This window comes from Triticum dicoccoides, chromosome 4A (assembly GCF_002162155.2).
Source record: "Triticum dicoccoides isolate Atlit2015 ecotype Zavitan chromosome 4A, WEW_v2.0, whole genome shotgun sequence".
Lineage (NCBI taxonomy): Eukaryota > Viridiplantae > Streptophyta > Magnoliopsida > Poales > Poaceae > Triticum > Triticum dicoccoides.
The window spans coordinates 431,526,884-431,544,949 of NC_041386.1; positions in this window are offsets into that span (position 1 = coordinate 431,526,884).

An 18,066-nucleotide genomic window follows, 5' to 3' on the forward strand; every position below is an offset into this window, starting at 1 on the left:
ATGAAGACATGAATCCCGCCGAAGGGGACCCGATACCCGTACTCAATTGAGCCGGCCTTGGGGACCCAGCCTTCATCATCGATGTAGAGCTTGCCGCGACGACTCTTGGTCATCCGGCCCACAAAGTATCCCTTGAGCCATTCGAAGTTTCCCTTCAAGAACTCAAATCCACCATGCGTTGGCCCCACGGTGGGCGCCAACTGTCATGTAATTGTCATGGCAGATGTACTAGCCAAAGGACTTAGTCGTAGAGCCATCGCAACTAGGAAGCTTAAAGGGGTTAATCGGGACAAAGGACACGAGAGATTTTATACTAGTTCGGCCCCTTACGATGAAGGTAAAAGCCTACGTCTAGTTGTGTTGATATTGGTGGGGTTTCGATCACCAAGAGGCTAGTTCGCCGGCTTGGTTATCGATCTCTTGTTTCTTGCCCTAAGCCGCCACCGGGTCGTCCCCTTATATACACAGGTTGACGCCTGGTGGCCTACAGAGTCCCGGTCGGCTGATAAATCATGTCTGACTCGGTGACTTCTTTTACATGCCTTTCCTTACAAGTATTTCCTTACATACGACGGTTTACAATATTGGGCCTTAAGCCGCCTCTAGGCCTTTAGGCCTTCTATAAGATTTAATAAACTATCGCCTTGAATGTTTACTGGGCTTCCTTTGTGACCCGCCATTGGGGCTGACCCGGCCCCTCCTGGGCGGGTCATAACTGATAGCTATATCCCCAACAAGTTTATCCCTCTACATCATGTCATCTTGCTTAAAACGTTACTCTGTTCTCTTGAACTTAATACTCTAGATGCATGCTGGATAGCGGCCGATGTGTGGAGTAATAGTAGTAGATGCAGGCAGGAGTCGGTTTACTTGTCTCGGACGTGATGCCTATATACATGATCATACCTAGATATTCTTATAACTATGCTCAATTCTGTCAATTTCTCAACAGTAATTTGTTCACCCACCGTAATACTTATGCTCTCGAGAGAAGCCACTAGTGAAACCTATGGCCCCCGGGTCTATTTTCCATCATATTAATCTTCCAATACTTAGTTATTTCATTTGCCATTTATTTTACTTGCATATTTATTCCTCTTTATCATAAAAATACACAAAATATTATCTTATCATATCTATCAGATCTCACTCTCGTAGGTGACCATGAAGGGATTGACAACCCCTTTATCGCGTTGGTTGCGAGGAGTTTATTTGTTTGTGCAGGTGCGAGGGACTCGTGCGTGGCCTCCTACTGGATTGATACCTTGGTTCTCAAAAACTGAGAGAAATACTTACGCTGCTCTGCTGCATCACCCTTTCCTCTTCAAGGGAAAACCAACGCAGTGCTCAAGAGGTAGCAAGAAGGATTTCTGGCGCCGTTGCCGGGGAGTCTACGCAAAAGTCAACATACCAAGTACCCATCACAAACCCTTATCTCCCGCATTACATTATTTGCCATTTGCCTCTCGTTTTCCGCTCCCCGCACTTTACTCTTGCCGTTTTATTTGCCCTCTCTCTCTCTCCTTCCTCCTCCTCTTTCTCTATTCGCCTCTTTTTGCTCGACTCTTGTTTGCTTGTGTGTTGGATTGCTTGCTTGTCATGATGGTTCAGGATAATACCAAATTGTGTGACTTTACTAATACCAACAACAATGATTTTATTAGCACTCTGATTGCTCCTCTTACTGATGATGAATCTTGTGAAATTAATGCTGCTTTGCTGAATCTTGTTATGAAAGATCCGTTTTCCGGCCTTCCTAGTGAAGATGCCGCTACCCATCTAAACAACTTTGTTGATTTGTGTGATATGCAAAACAAGAAATATGTGGATAACGATATTGTTAAATTGAAGTTATTCCCGTTTTCGCTTACAGATCATGCTAAAGCTTGGTTTTCGTCTTTGCCTAAAAATAGTATTGATTCATGGAATAAGTGCAAAGATGCTTTTATCTCTAAGTATTTTCCTCCCGCTAAGATCATCCCTCTTAGAAATAATATTATGAATTTTAAGCAACTTGATCATGAACATGGTGCACAAGCTTGGGAGAGGATGAAATTAATGATACGTAATTGCCCTACACATGGTTTGAATTTATGGATGATTATATAAAAAATTTATTCCAGATTGAATTTTGCTTCTAGAAACCTTTTAGATTCGGCCGCGGGAGGCACTTTTATGGAAATCACTTTAGGAGAAGCTACTAAACTCCTAGATAATATTATGGTTAATTATTCTCAATGGCACACCGAAAGATCTACTAATAAGAAAGTGCATGCGATAGAAGAAATCAATGTTTTGAGTGGAAAGATGGATGAACTTATGAAATTATTTGCTAATAAAAGTGTTTCTTCTGATCCTAATGATATGTCTTTGTCTACTTTGATTGATAATAATAATGAATCTTTGGATGTCAATTTTGTTGGTAGGAATTATTTTGGTAACAACGCGTATAGAGGAAACTTTAATCCTAGGCCTTATCCTAGTAATTCCTCTAATAATTATGGTAACTCCTAAAAAAATTCTTATGGAAATTTAAATAAGATGCCCTCTGATTTTGAAACTAATATTAAAGAATTTATTACCTCACAAAAGAATTTCAATGCTTTGATTGAAGAAAAATTGCTTAAGATTGAAGAGTTGGCCAGGAATGTTGATAGAATTTCTCTTGATGTTGATTCTTTGAAACCTAGATCTATTTCACCTAATCATGATATCAATGAGTCTCTCAAAGCTATGAGAATTTCCATTGAGGAGTGCAAAGAAAGAACCGCTAGGATGCGTGCTAAGAAAGATTGCTTTATAAAAGCGTGTTCTTCTAGTTTCCATGGTAACAAAGATGAAGATCTAAAAGTTATTGATGTGTCCCTATTAAATCTTTGTTTTGTAATATGAATCTTGATAATGATGGGACTGAATATGATCCACCTTTACCTAGAAGGCGTTCCAAAAATTCAGTGTCTTTAGATCTTGATGCTAAAATTATTAAAAGTGGGATTGAAGAAGTCAAAACTTTAAATATCGATGAACCCACTATTTCGGATTTCAAGGAATTTAATTATGATAATTGCTCTTTGACAGATTGTATTTCCTTGTTGCAATCTGTGCTAAATTCTCATCATGATTATAGTCAAAATAAAGCCTTTACCAAAGATATCGTTGATGCTTTGATGCAATCTTATGAAGAAAAACTTGAGCTGGAAGTTTCTATCCCTAGAAAACTTTATGATGAGTGGGAACCTACTATTAAAATTAAAATTAAAGATCATGAGTGCTATGCCTTGTGTGATTTGGGTGCTAGTGTTTCCATGATTCCTAAGACTTTGTGTGATTTGCTAGGTTTCCGTGATTTTGATGATTGCTCTTTAAATTTGCACCTTGCGGATTCCACTGTCAAGAAACCTATGGGAACAATTAATGATGTTCTTATTGTTGCAAATAGGAATTATGTGCCCATAGATTTTATTGTTCTTGACATAGATGGCAATCCTTCATGTCCTATTATTCTTGGTAGACCTTTCCTTAGAACAATTGGTGCAATTACTGATATGAAGGAATGGGCATTAAGGAAAGGCATGGAACACTTCCCTAGAAAGAAATTAAATTACCATATGAATCTATTATAGGAGCCACTTATGGATTTCCTACCAAAGATGGCAATACCTAGATCTATCTTCACTTTTATGCCTAGCTAGGGGCGTTAAGCGATAGCGCTTGTTGGGAGGCATCCCAATTTTATTTTTATTCCTTGCTTTTTGCTCCTGCTTATTAATAAATAATTTATATAGCCTCTGTTTTGGTTGTGTTTTTTGTGTTTAGTTAGTGTTTGTGCCAAGTAGAACCGTTGGGAAGACTTGGGGAAAGTCTTTTTAATCTTGCTGTAAAAAACAGAAACTTTAGAGCTCACGAGAATTGCTGTCATTTTTATTTGGAAAGCGCTATTTAGTTAATTATTTTTGAAGAATATTAATATATAAATTACTCACGTCCATCAATTTATTTTAGAATTTTTGGGGTTTCATATCCTGCGTTAGCTACAGATTACTACAGACTGTTCTGTTTTTGACAGATTCTGTTTTTCGTGTGTTGTTTGCTTATTTTAATGAATCTATGGCTAGTAAAATATTTTATAAACCATAGATAAGTTGGAATACAGTAGGTTTAACACCAATATAAATAAATAATGAGTTCATTACAGTACCTTGAAGTGGTGTTTTGTTTTCTTTCGCTAACGGAGCTCACGAGATTTTCTACTTTAAGTTTTGTGTTGTGCAGTTTTCAAGTTTTGGGTAAAGATTTGATGGTTTATGGAACAAGGAGTGGCAAGAGCCTAAGCTTGGGGATGCCCATGGCACCCCAAGATAATCTAAGGATACCTAAAAGCCAAATCTTGGGGATGCCCCGGAAGGCATCCCCTCTTTCGTCTACTTCCATCAGTAACTTTACTTGGAGCTATATTTTTATTTACCACATGATATGTGTTTTGCTTGGAGCGTCTTGTATTATTTGAGTCTTTATTTGTTAGTTTTCCACAATCATCCTCGCTGTACACACCTTTTGAGAGAGAGACACATGATTTGGATTTTTTAGAATACTCTATGTGCTTCACTTATATCTTTTGAGTTATATAGTTTTTGCTCTAGTGCTTCACTTATATCTTTTAGAGCACGTTGGTGGATTTGTTTTATAGAAACCATTGTTATCTCATGCTTCACTTAGATTATTTTGGGAGTCCTACAAAACAGCATGGTAAATTGCTTTAATTATGCTCGGCATTCAAAATTAATAATAAAATTTTCTTATGAGTGTGTTGAATACTATGAGAAGTTTGATACTTGATAATTGTTTTGAGATATGGAGATGGTGATATTAGAGTCATGCTAGTTGAGTAGTTGTGAATTTGAGAAATACTTGTGTTAAAGTTTGTGATTCCCGTAGCATGCACGTATGGTGAACCGTTATGTGATGAAGTCGGAGCATGATTTATTTATTGATTTTCTTCCTTATGAGTGGCAGTCGGGGACGAGCGTTGGTCTTTTCCTACCGATCTATCCCCCTAGGAGCATGCGTGTAGTACTATGCTTTGATAACTTGTAGATTTTTGCAATAAGTATATGAGTTCTTTATGACTAATGTTGAGTCCATGGATCATACACACTCTCACCCTTCCACCATTGCTAGCCTCTCTAATACCGCGCACCTTTCGCCGGTATCATACAACCACCACATACGTTCCTCAAAACAGCCACCATACCTACCTATCATGGCATTTCCATAGCCATTCCGAGATATATTGCCATGCAACTTACCACCGTTCTGTTTACTATGACGCGCTCCATCATTGTCATATTGCTTTGCGTGATCATGTAGTTGACATTGTATTCGTGGAAAAGCCACCGTTCATAATTATTTCATACATGTCACTCTTGATTCATTGCATATCCCGGTACACCGCCGGAGGCATTCACATAGAGTCATATTTTGTTCTAAGTGTTGAGTTGTAATTTTTGAGTTGTAAGTAAATAAAAAGTGCGATGATCATCATTTTTAGAGCATTCTTCCAAGTGAGGAAAGGATGATGGAGACTATGATTCCCCCACAAGTCGGGATGTGACTCCGGACTAAAAAAAGGAGGCCATAAGAAAAGGAGAAAAGGCCCAAATAAAAAAATGAGAGAAAAAGAGCGAAGGGACAATGCTACTATCCTTTTACCACACTTGTGCTTCAAAGTAGCACCAAGATCTTCATAGAGAGTCTCATGTGTTCTCACTTTCATATACTAGTGGGAATTTTTCATCATAGAACTTGGCTTGTATATTCTAATGATGGGCTTCCTTAAAATGCCCTAGGTCTTCGTGAGCAAGCGAGTTGGATGCACACCCACTTAGTTTCTTTTGAGCTTTCATACACTTGTATCTCTAGTGCATCCGTTGCATGGCAATCCCTAATCACTCACATTAATATCTATTGATGGGCATCTCCATAGCCTGTTGATACGCCTGGTTGATGTGAGACTATCTTCCCCCTTTTTGTCTTCTCCACAACCACCATTCTATTCCACCTATAGTGCTATGTCCATGGCTCACGCTCATGTATTACGTGAAGATTGAAAACGTTTGAGAACACTAAAAGTATGAAACAATTGCTTGGCTTGTCGTCGGGGTTGTGCATGATTTAAATTCTTTGTGTGGTGAAGATGGAGCATAGCCAGACTATATGATTTTGCAGGGATAACTTTCTTTGGCCATGTTAATTTGAAGAGACATAATTTCTTAGTTAGTATGCTTGAAGTATTATTATTTCTATGTCAATATTGAACTTTTGTCTTGAGTCTTTCGGATCTGAATATTCATACCACAATTAAGAAGAATTACATTGAAAGTATGCCAAGTAGCATTCCACATCAAAAATTCTGTTTCTATCATTTACCTACTCGAGGACGAGCAGGAATTAAGCTTGGGGATTCTTGATACATCTCCAACGTATCTATAATTTTTTATTGTTCCATGCTATATTATATCCTGTTTTGGACATTATTGGGCTTTATTATACACTTTTATATTATTTTTGGGACTAACCTATTAACCGCAGGCCCAGCCCAGAATTGTTATTTTTTTGCCTATTTCAGAGTTTCATAGAAAAAGAATATCAAACAGAGTCCAAACGGAATGAAACCTTCGGGAACGTGATTTTCGGAACAAATGTGATCCAGAGGACTTGGACCCTACGTCAAGACATCAACCAGGAAGGCACGAGGTAGGGGGCGCGCCTACCCCCCAGGTGCACCCTCCACCCTCGTGGGGCCCACGTTGCTCCACCGATGTTTCTTCCTCCTATATATACCCATGTACCCCCAAACGATCAAATACGGAGCCAAAACCCTAATTCCACCGCCGTAAGTTTCTGTATCCATGAGATCCCATCTTGGGGCCTTTTTCGGAGCTCCGTTGGAGGGGGTATCGATCATGGAGGGCTTCTACATCAACACCATAGCCTCTCCGATGAAGTGTGAGTAGTTTACTTCAGACCTTCGGGTCCATAGTTATTAGCTAGATGGCTTCTTCTCTCTTTTTGTATCTCAATACAAAGTTCTCCCCCTCTCTTGTGGAGATCTATTCGATGTAATCTTCTTTTGCGGTGTGTTTGTTGAGACCGATGAATTGTGGGTTTATGATCAAGTTTATCTATGAACTATATTTGAATCTTCTCTGAATTCTTTTATGTATGATTGGTTATCTTTGCAAGTCTCTTCGAATTATCAGTTTGGTTTGGCCTACTAGATTGATCTTTCTTGCAATGGGAGAAGTGCTTAGCTTTGGGTTCAATCTTGCGGTGTCCTTTCCTAGTGACAGTAGGGTCAGCAAGGCACATATTGTATTGTTGCCATCGAGGATAATAAGATGGGGTTTACATCATATTGCATGAGTTTATCCCTCTACATCATGTCATCTTGCTTAAAGCGTTACTCTGTTCTCTTGAACTTAATACTCTAGACGCATGCTGGATAGTGGGCGATGTGTGGAGTAATAGTAGTAGATGCAGGCAGGAGTCGGTCTACTTGTCTCGGACGTGATGCCTATATACATGATCATACCTAGATATTCTCATAACTATGCTCAATTCTGTCAATTAGTCAACAATAATTTGTTCACTCACCGTAATACTTATGCTCTCAAGAGAAGCCACTAGTGAAACCTATGCCCCCCGGGTCTATTTTACATCATATTAATCTTCCAACACTTAGTTATTTCCTTTGCCATTTATTTTACTTGTATCTTTATTTCTCTTTATCATAAAAATACCAAAAATATTATCTTATCATATCTGACTCTCGTAGGTGACTGTGAAGGGTTGCGAGGAGTTTATTTGTTTGTGCAGGTGCGAGGGACTCGTGCATGGCCTCCTACTTGACTGATACCTTGGTTCTCAAAAACTGAGGGAAATACTTACGCTGCTCTGCTACATCACCCTTTCCTCTTCAAGGGAAAACCAACACAGTGCTCAAGAGGTAGCACCATGTCCTCCTGGTCCGCCGAGGAAGGATCTGGATATCGAGAAGGGGAATGAGGCGAAGTCAAGATCAAAATTCGAAAGAAGAAAAACGAGCAGGAACATGAGGCAAACAACTCACCCATGCCAAGCTGGGACGAAGTGCCCCCCCCCCCACCAACATTCGGTGCCGGGACGGAGCCGCCGGTGCCCAGGTTCGCCTCCTCCTCCTCCGGGCGCATGGGTTCGGTGCTTGGCGCCCTTGCCGGGGACACCCCTCGGGGCGGCGTGGTTGATGGGGGCGGTGTGTTGGGGGTGGCCCTTAGTGGCTCCTCCTGCTGCCATCCTCTTCCTGCAACCACGGCAAGGTCAGCACCAAGAGATCGTGTCCCAGCACACGTTGATGGGGAGCGAGTGATGAACGCACGTTGGGGGCTGCTATCTGGGCTGCTCTGCACCACCAGCGGCATACTCGAGGTGCCCACCGGGGGCTGGCCGCCCGTTGAGGCCCTGGCCCTCTTCGCCACCCTCTGGGCCAGTGTCTCCATATCCCTACGAAGATGAAGCCGAGTCAAGAAAAGTGGCAAGGTCTTAGGGGGCAGAGATGACAAAAGATGAGATACTTACTCATCCTCTGCCTCCTCTTCTGTTGCCTTCCTCTTCCTCCTCGGGCTAAGGGATCCGAGGTCGAAGATGACCTCTGTGTCATCGCCTGCGGGGGGAGGGGAAGCGGGTGGAGTCCGAGGACGCTTGGACGAAGAAGACACAGTCTCTTAATTTTTCACCACCATAGCCTTCACCGCCGCCGCGGACCTCGTCTGGCGCACGGACGCCTCCTGAGCTTGTTGCGGTTGTGCAGCCCTCTCAGGCCGGACCGGCTCACCAGAGCTGGCCCGCCATAGGATACGCCCTGTCCCCGTGGCTGGGGGGTCGACAGCCTCGATCTCCTCCCCGGACGACTCATCGACCTCATCTTCAACGAGAGAGGCCCCAGTGCCAGTGCTGCTGGCCTCCCCAACAGATTTCTCCCACTGGGCGAGCTCCTTCTCCTCCACGGCCGCCGCGGCCTCGGCCTCCACTCCGCCAGCGCTGCCGGCCTCCTTAGCGAGCTCTGCCTCCACCGCCCTGGCGGCGATACAGTACAGCTCTGCTTGGGTGGTGTCCTGGATGAGCAGCGGCTCTTCGCAGACGTACTTCTCTGATAGGGTGTCCAAGAGCTTCTCCACATGGTCCGCCTCTAGCTCGACCCAATTCGGGTCAAGGTCGTGCACATTACAGTCCGACATCATGGCGATGATGTCGGTTTGGCGGGATTGTTGCTCAGTAGGACCACCCCCGCCGGCAACCCGAACAGGGGCCCCTTGGTGACCTTGTCGGCCTTCGCGAACTTGCCGGTCCTCTCGGACCTACCATCGCGGTTCACGTCGAGCTGAAAAAGCCGCTGATAGAAGTGGGCATGCCCCATCACCGTGAAGTTGTGGTTCAGGTCGGGGCGGAGCCGCATGATGTCAGCCGCATTCCTGAAGAGCCAAGCCGGCCTCCCCTTGTTGTGCAGTGGAGCGATGCGGCGGCGGATAAAATCCGCCCCAATCATCTCTAGGGTGAGCCTAGCAATGGTGAGGCGATGGATTCTGGTGATGGTGACCGTAAGCTTCCCATCCTAGGTGTCGTCACCCCAGTCGTCTCTGCGAACCGGTGGCACCTGGCGAACCTGGCAAAATTCTTGTGGGTCCTCCTCCTCAATCCAGCACCACCGGCTCTGTCACTCCTCGCACCTCTACTTCTGAGTGCCCTCTGGATACGTCCCCTTCTCCTGGGTCCTTGGGATCCAGGCGACACAACCGGAAATGGCGCCTCCCCTCTGGATCCGAGGATAGAAGTAGTGGCAAAAAAGCGCCATGTTGGGATGCACTCCGGCGAAGCCCTCGCAGAGATGGGCGAAAAGGGCCATGCACGCGACAGCATTTGGAGTGAAATCTAGAAGGTGGAAGCCATAGGTGTGCATGACATCGTTGAAGAAATCGGAGAAAGGGCCACAGAGGCCGCAGGAAAAGTAGTCGGCGAAGAATGGGTACCGATTCAGGCCGACCTAGGTGAAATCAGCCGGGATGATGCGCGTGGCCGGATGCCCCGTCGTCTCTCCCCTGTCTTGCACCCCCACAAGGGCTTGAAGTTGTACCGGAGGTGGACCGCGTCGACCGTCGAGGGAAAGTAGGCGAGCTGCGTCCACCGCGCTGCCGACTCACTCTCCGGCGGCTCCGTCCCCCTGGCGTCCTTGGCCACTGCTTTGCCTTTGTTGGTTTTGGGTGCCATGGCGGCTGCGAGAGGTGAACGAGGAAGGGCAACGAAAACATGGTGGCGGTGAGCAATAGGAAGATCTTGAGGAGGAAGAAGGAGGGGACGGCGGTTTCGAGATTGGAGAAGGCACAGAGGGTAAATGAGCAGCGCGCCCGCGGTTATTCCTTTTTACGGGGAAGGAATGGGCCGCCTCTTCACCATCTACTGCGATGTGATGCATGCGTGCGTAAACCGCCCCATGCATGACCCCCCATGTCGCACATTCAACGCGGGTCGTGGGGAAGTGCAGTGGACGTAAAATTTATTGTAGTAAAAATCCGCCCCGCCTGCCCGCGCTGTTCTGGGCTGAGCCCAACAACGTGTTGCGCTTATGTGTGGCCTAGGCCCAGGGGCTCCTATCGGTGTACAAAAGTAGGGGCTCTCCTTTTGCACCACTTTACTTGTGCATGGGCAGTCAGAGCCACGCCCACGGTTGTCGGCGTTCTGGGAACGGGGGTCCCCAGACTTGCCTGCCTGCGGCCTGCGGCGTGGCTCAAAAGGGGGCCCAGCATGGCCCATCTTCACCAACACAAACCCAAGACCCTCGCGAGGGGCCAAGCCTCGCAGGGCGAACGACGTGAAACCTCCTCAAGCACGGCCTCGTCAGGCTGGCTCACGAGGAGGCGGAGAGATCAAGGCGGGGTACCTGACGAGGTGACCATGACGCAAGCCGTGACAACTCAGGGCGCCAGGCGGGTGCCAGCCCGCACAGCGTCCTCCTTTCCTCTTTGGTGCAAAGGGGGCACGCGCAACCGCAAAGTACAGAGGCATCAGGCAAAGGTTGCCATTTCGGTGCAATGAGACCAAGACCAGGAGGACTACAAGACGGAGGTCACCGTGGAGCCCAAGACGGCGTCATCACCAGAGCTTTGCGCAGGCGAAGACTACTTTTGTCAGGATGGCTGATACTTGCTGTCCCCCTTCAAATTAGCCCGCCATTGTTGGCTCCCTTCCCGCTCAATATTTGGGAAGAGGACCAGGGCCTCTATAAATAGGACCAGCCACCCACATAGCTGGGGAGGACAAAAAAGAGGTAGGAAGGAAGAGGCTCGTTAGAAGGGTCAGCCAAAGGAGAGCAGAGAGAGAGAGAGAGAGAGAGAGAGAGAGAGAGAGAGGTGGCTGAACTCCTCCCAGCAGTTCATCGCCTCAGCCAAGAACAGACCCTCGCGAGGCTGTTCTTCCTTGTATTGTTCATCATCATTAGCCCAAGAGGCAATCCACACACCACACACTGGAGTAGGGTATTACACCACAATGGTGGCCCGAACCAGTATAAACCCTGTGTCTCTTGTGTTATTCTTTCCTTAGTATAGATCCTAGCATGGCGGAGGGGTGCAGGTAGGTAGGAGGCGAAATCTCCATGCGCACCCCAGTGTTCGAACCTCAAGGGTGTGCCGGAACCCGAAATCAGACATTTGGCGCGCCAGGTAGGGGTGCGCCGGAATTCGTCTTCCACCGCCCCGTTCTCCTCCGACCATCACGCCCATGTCTGACGCTCGTCGGGCCCGCACCGAGCGCCGGGCCGCACACGCTTCCCGCGTCGCCCAGACGGCCCCTGTCGGCGGGCATCCACGCCGTTCCCCGTCACCTGCCGTCAACACCGCCACCGGCCTGGCGGGGGACGAGCGGAAGGCATCGTCCCAGCATCCGTCCGTGCGGCAAGACGGCCGCACCGCAACTCCCTCGCTCGCCCCAGCTGGATCTTCGTCCCACGCGCTCCGCGCGCCCATGGAGGCTCGAGCTGCACTCATCGCGGCAAACGAGCTCCTGCGCTACCGTCCCGTCGACGACGTCTACGAAGAATGGCTCGACCGCGTCGCCGAGCTCGTCCGCGCTGCAGGGGGCTCTTCCGCGACGTCCGTTCCGCTGCACCGCACCCCGCCCCGCGCGGGCGAAGAGGCCCGGCGGCACCCCGGCCGCCTCCTCCTCAAGAAGATGCCATGGCTCTAAGGTGCATGGCCCCTGGGCGGAACCCGCTCCGTCAGGTGCCAGCGCAGCAAGAACAGAGCTGCCAAGAAGTCCCTCGCCCGCCAGAAGCTGCCCGGGCGCTCCCTGTCCAGCATGACACGACCATCCCCCTGCTCCAGCGCGTGGGGACGTGCAAGACCAGGCTCTCCATCACCTAAGGCCTCCCGTGGCCACAGCAGGCTGCCGCGCCTACACCACCGAACTACGCAGCGTCGCGTGGCCCGGCAAGTTCAAACTAGACCTGCCTCCTCGCTACGACGGCACGGCCGACCCTGTGGAGTTCCTCCAGCTCTACGTGCTGGGCATCGAAGCTGCCAACGGAGACGAGAAGGTCATGGCGAACTGGTTTCCCATGGCGCTCAAGGACGGGGCCCGCATCTGGCTCCTGAACCTGGCTCCAGGCACAATCTCCTCCTGGGAAGAGATGCGCACCCGCTTCATCGCCAACTTCCAAGGTACTCGCGATCGGCCACCCGCCGTGAGCGACATGCGCCGCGTCAAGGAACAACCCGGGGAAACCCTGCAGAAGTACATCCAGCGCTTCAACAACGCATGCCTCAAGATCCCCAAGGTGACTGAGGAGGCCATCATCTCAGCTTTCTCCGACGGAGTGCGCGACGTCAAGATGAAGGAGGAGCTGGCGATGCATGAAGACATGTGCGCCAGGGCTGAGGAGGGGCGTCTCTCCCTCCTCGAGCTGCCTGCCGCAGACCCAGAAGAGAATAAGCTCAAGGCCAAGGATGTGAAGCGCAAGGGGGCTGCAGTGCTCACGGGAGAACCAGACACCAAGCGGGGCAGAGATCATCCCGAACCTCCCAAGGGCAGCCGGTACTGTGTGTACGACGACCTCCACACCCACAACACCAACGAATGCCAAGAACTCCGAGCCGTGAGTGAAGGAAGGATCGGCCGTCGCCTCGACCGCGGTGACCGGGGCTACGGTCGAGGAGGAGGAAGAAACACAGGACGCTGGGAAGACCGTGGGACGCGCCAAGGGTGGCGCGACCAACCTCGCGAGGATCGCTGGCAAGACCCGCCTCGCGAGAGAGGATGGAGGGATCAGCCTCATGAGGGAGACTGTAGGGATCTGCCTCACGAGGATCGCCCGCTAGGCAACGCAGGCCTCCCACCGCTGCCGCCACAGCCAAGGAGAAAAGAGGACCGCCATCAGGACGAGGAGGCTAGGAGCTTCCAGGAGCCGCGCGTGATCGCCTGCATCTTGGGCGGAGCACAAGCCCCAGCCTCTCAGTGCATCTTCAAGCAGTTCGCCCGCGAAGTGAACGCAGCACTCCCCAGACTCGAAGCCACACGCCCTCTCAGGTGGTCGGCGTGCACCATCACGTTCAGCTCAGCAGATCAGCTCAAGTGTGTGGCAACAGCCGGAGTCCTCCCGATGCTTTGTTCCCCAATCATCAGCAACGTTGTGGTCACCAAGACCCTCATCGATGGCGGGGCAGGGCTCAACGTCCTGTCCATGGAGACGTTCAACAACCTCCAAGTGCCCTATAGCCAGCTTCAGCCAACCAAGCCCTTCTCCAGTATCACTGACGGCTCCACGGTCCCGATTGGGCAGGTCTACCTCCCTGTCTCCTTCGGGGCACGCAATAACTACCGCACCGAGCTCATCGACTTCAACGTCGCTCACATTTGCTTGCCGTACAACGCCATCCTTGGGTACCCAGTGCTGGCCATGTTCATGGCCGTAACTCACCACGGCTACAACGTCCTCCAGATGCCAGGAAGTGGCGGAGTCATCACGGTGCCCTATGAAGAGAAGGACGCGGTGTGTTCCCTAGAACGAGCCTTTCAGGCCGCATCACCGGAAGACCCGAATCGCGGAAGCAGGAGGCTTCCTGAGACCACCCCCAAGAAGAAGAAGACATCGTCCGGCTCAACCACTCAGGAGGCAGGCCCCTCTGGGCCCGTGCCTGCCCAGGGGGAGCCTCCCTCCATCGCATAGGAAAGCGCGCCCGGTGCCCTCCTCAGGCAGGGCTCGGGGGCTCTCCCCTGGGGGCCACCGACCTAGCTGGGGTCACGAGGGAGGCGCTTGGGCACCACATGGAGGCGTGTTTTGAAGCAAGTTTCCCTCAAGAACGAGCAAGGCAAGGAGATCCAGACCCACAGGAGTCCGTCATCCAGGCCATTCAGGAGCTACAGGAGTCAAGAGTCATGAGAGGCGCCCGCCGCCTACCAGCAGTGGCCCCCCATCCAGGCGAGGATGGTGGGCTGCGCGTCTGCATCGACATACCAGGGCTCAACTGAGTCGCCTCTCTGGAGCGCCTCTGGCCCTCGCGAGTGGGGCGCTGCGGAGGTCCACCCCACAGCTACGTTCGCATGCCTTACGGCTTGCCGAACGCGGCTGACGCGTACCAGCGCCTCATGAGGGGCATCACGGAGGCACGAGAGGCTAGGCGTTTCGCAGCCCTGGCAGAGATGGAGATGGCCCGCGAGGAGCCGCCAGCGCCTCCGAAGCCTCCCGAGGACCCTGGGCCTGGGGGCTCGTGAGGATCGGCTCCCGCAGCCCCCCGAGCCTGCTACACCAACACCCCTTCGTCCTCAACATCATGAGGTGACATCTTTCGAGTTTTACTTCCAGCTGGGAGCGCCCCCAGGGCTGCATTATTCCCAGGCCGCGTGGGTCCGTCCCTGCGGCGTGTATCCCTTTATTCCATGTTGTTAGCCTACCTTGTTGGGGGCGCCCCTCAGGCTGCATCACCCCCAAGTCGCTCGGGCCTGACCCAGTGATCTCCGCATTCCCAGCATCTATTTGAACGAATCCACTCCTTCGCGGCTAACGTGTTTAGCTAGTTGCATACTCAGCTGACGCCAATTAACAGAGCTGCTCCCGAACGGCACGACGCTTGCGCATGGGTCCGTACCTGCAACGCCGACAACCCTGGATGGCTGAGCTTTGGCCGCGGCAGCCCCGCATAGCGTCACCTCGTCAAGCCTTCAGTGCCTCACCACCCCTCAGAAGCAACCAATGGCTGACCATAAATTGTATAGCAACCCCTTGCATTTTCTATGATGGACCTGAAGGAGCTGCATCAGGCGAGGCTCTTGCTATGCCTCCTTCGCTCTCCTCCGCGCGAACCGCTTGCACGTTAAAGGGGGGGTTCCTGAGCATCGCGACTCAGGGCTCCTACTAGCTCTCCAGCCCTCACCCTCTGGCCTTGGCCACGGCTTCACGACCTGGCATACCAGCGATGGCTGAGATTCGCTCGAGGGCCAGGACCCGAGGACATAGAGCAGAAAGGGGAGCTGAGGCGAGAGGGAGGAGACACACGAGGACCTCGCCAAGCAACCCCGCTCCTGCCGACGCACGGACCCAGCCACACACCAGAGAGCGGCCCCTGATCCTCGAGATAAGTTATCGCCCGGAAGCGCCAGCTACCGTGGCACCATCCCCGCACCTAATGCTATCCCTTGTTAGCAACGCTGCTCCCCTTTCTCACCAAACGACGGCTGCTTGGGCGCCAAAGGGGACCTCCTGAGCATCGCGACTCAGGGGCTCTGACCGGACTCCGGGTCGCTCACCTCCTGGCCTTGACCACGGCATCGCGACCTAGCATACCAGCGACGGCTGAAGCCGCCTTGGGACTGGGACCTGTCTGCGCAGAGCACCAAGCCCTCGTGAGGTTCGAAAGGGAGGACTGAGCTAAGATGGAATGAGCAACTCGCGCAATTCTACGACAAGTGTTACATATACAAGATAGGATCATGGGCACCTTACAAGCCCCTACGGGACGCGTTTTTGATTCCTCGCAGGGAACGGATCCTAAAGGGACACAAACCACGCGCGTCCTTGCAAAAGACGCCATCATCAACAGTGGGCCGTCAAGCACCAACGCCAACCCCATCCAGATCAGAGTCGGCGGCGGCCTGACGAGCCCGCCCTGCTCCAGGAGCGGCACCGGCGCGGGGGCTCGTAGCTATCGTCGCTCGTCTCCGGAGTCGCGAAGAGCTCGCCAGAGTCGCTGGAACCTCCGACGCCTCCACCACCTGAGGAGCCTCCAAGGGGGTGGGTGGCGTGCCCAGTCCTCATCACAGTAGGGCCCTGGCCGCCTACCCCGGGGCAGCACTTCAGCCGGCGCTCGCTCGCATCAAAGACCTTGAAGAGCATCACCGAAGCACCATCGTAGTCCAAGTGGATCGTGAAGACTCCCCTTGTCCTGCAAACCCGGGCGATCTCCCTCCAGCTCCGGGTCATGTAGACCTCGCCCGGGGCGACGACCGCGACCTCTGCCTTGGTCGCAAGGGTGCTGCAGCCGGTGTGCTGCAGCCAGAGCTCCAAGGGCTCCCCCTGCGGGATGATGGAGGCAAAGAAGGGAGGCAGGCGAATCCAAGACTAAAGAGGAATGGCGACGTGGAGCACGAACTCTTGGGAGGAGCCCTCGGTGTGGAGCCCAGGGGGACGACCCACACCTTCGTGACCCGTTGGCGCCGATGGCGGCGCCGCCCGTCGCGGTCAGCATCAGCTCCTTCGGGGCCCTCAATGTGGGCGAACAATGGAAGCGGGAACCCCGGCGGCGCCCGCTCGCCCCAAGGCCTCGTCACCACCTGAAGGGCCCCTTTGTCCGGGCCACGGGGGATGAGCCGTTTCTTCGGCGGGAGAGGGTCTGACCCCTCTCGGGGAGCCTTTCCCTTCTCTGCCATCGAGAACCGGCGGACCGGAGCCATCGCGGCAAGACGGAGCAAGGATCGGGAAGAAGGAGAAGCAAGGAGGGGTGGACTGGAAGGGCGCGCGTCGTTTCGTACTTATAGCCGGCGAAGGCCAACCGTCGGCCTCCATGATCGCAGGTAATCATGACCCGTTTTTGCATGCAGGGACTTGTCCCATCCGTGTAGTTGCCAAGGGTCGTGGGGAAGTGGAGGCGCCCACATCCAGTCAACCGCCACGCGGCGCTTAAGGCCGCATGCTGTTAGGGCCCACGGCGCTTCGCTCTTGCCCTTCCGCCTCCCTGCACGGCCAAGTCGGGGCGCGCCTTGGGCCCGGGGGCTACTGTCGGCGTTCTGGGAACGGGGGTCCCCAGACTTGCCTGCCTGCGGCCTGCGGCGTGGCTCAAAAGGGAGCCCAGCACGGCCCATCTTCACCAACACAAACCCAAGACCCTCGCGAGGGGCCAAGCCTCGCGGGGCGGACGACGTGAAGCCTCCTCAGGCACGGCCTCGTCAGGCTGGCTCACGAGGAGGCGGAGAGATCAAGGCGGCGTACCTCACGAGGTGCCCATGACGCAAGCCGTGACAACTCAGGGCGCCAGGCGGGTGCCAGCCCGCGCAGCGTCCTCCTTTCCTCTTTGGTGCAAAGGGGGCAAGCGCAACCGCGGAGTACCGAGGCATCAGGCAAAGGTTTCCATTTCGGTGCAACGAGACCAAGACCAGGAGGACTACGAGATGGAGGTCACCGTGGAGCCCAAGACGGCGTCATCACCAGAGCTTTGCGCAGGCGAAGACTACTTTTGTCAGGATAGCTGATACTTGTTGTCCCCCTTCAAATTAGCCCGCCATTGTTGGCTCCCTTCCCGCTCAATATTTGGGAAGAGGACCAGGGCCTCTATAAATAGGACCAGCCACCCACATAGATGGGGAGGAAGAAAAAGAGGTAGGAAGGAAGAGGCTCGTTAGAAGGGTCGGCCAAAGGAGAGCAGAGAGAGAGAGAGAGAGAAAGGTGGCTGAACTCCTCCCAGCAGTTCATCGCCTCAGCCAAGAACAGACCCTCGCGAGGCTGTTCTTCCTTGTATTGTTCATCATCATTAGCCCAAGAGGCAATCCACA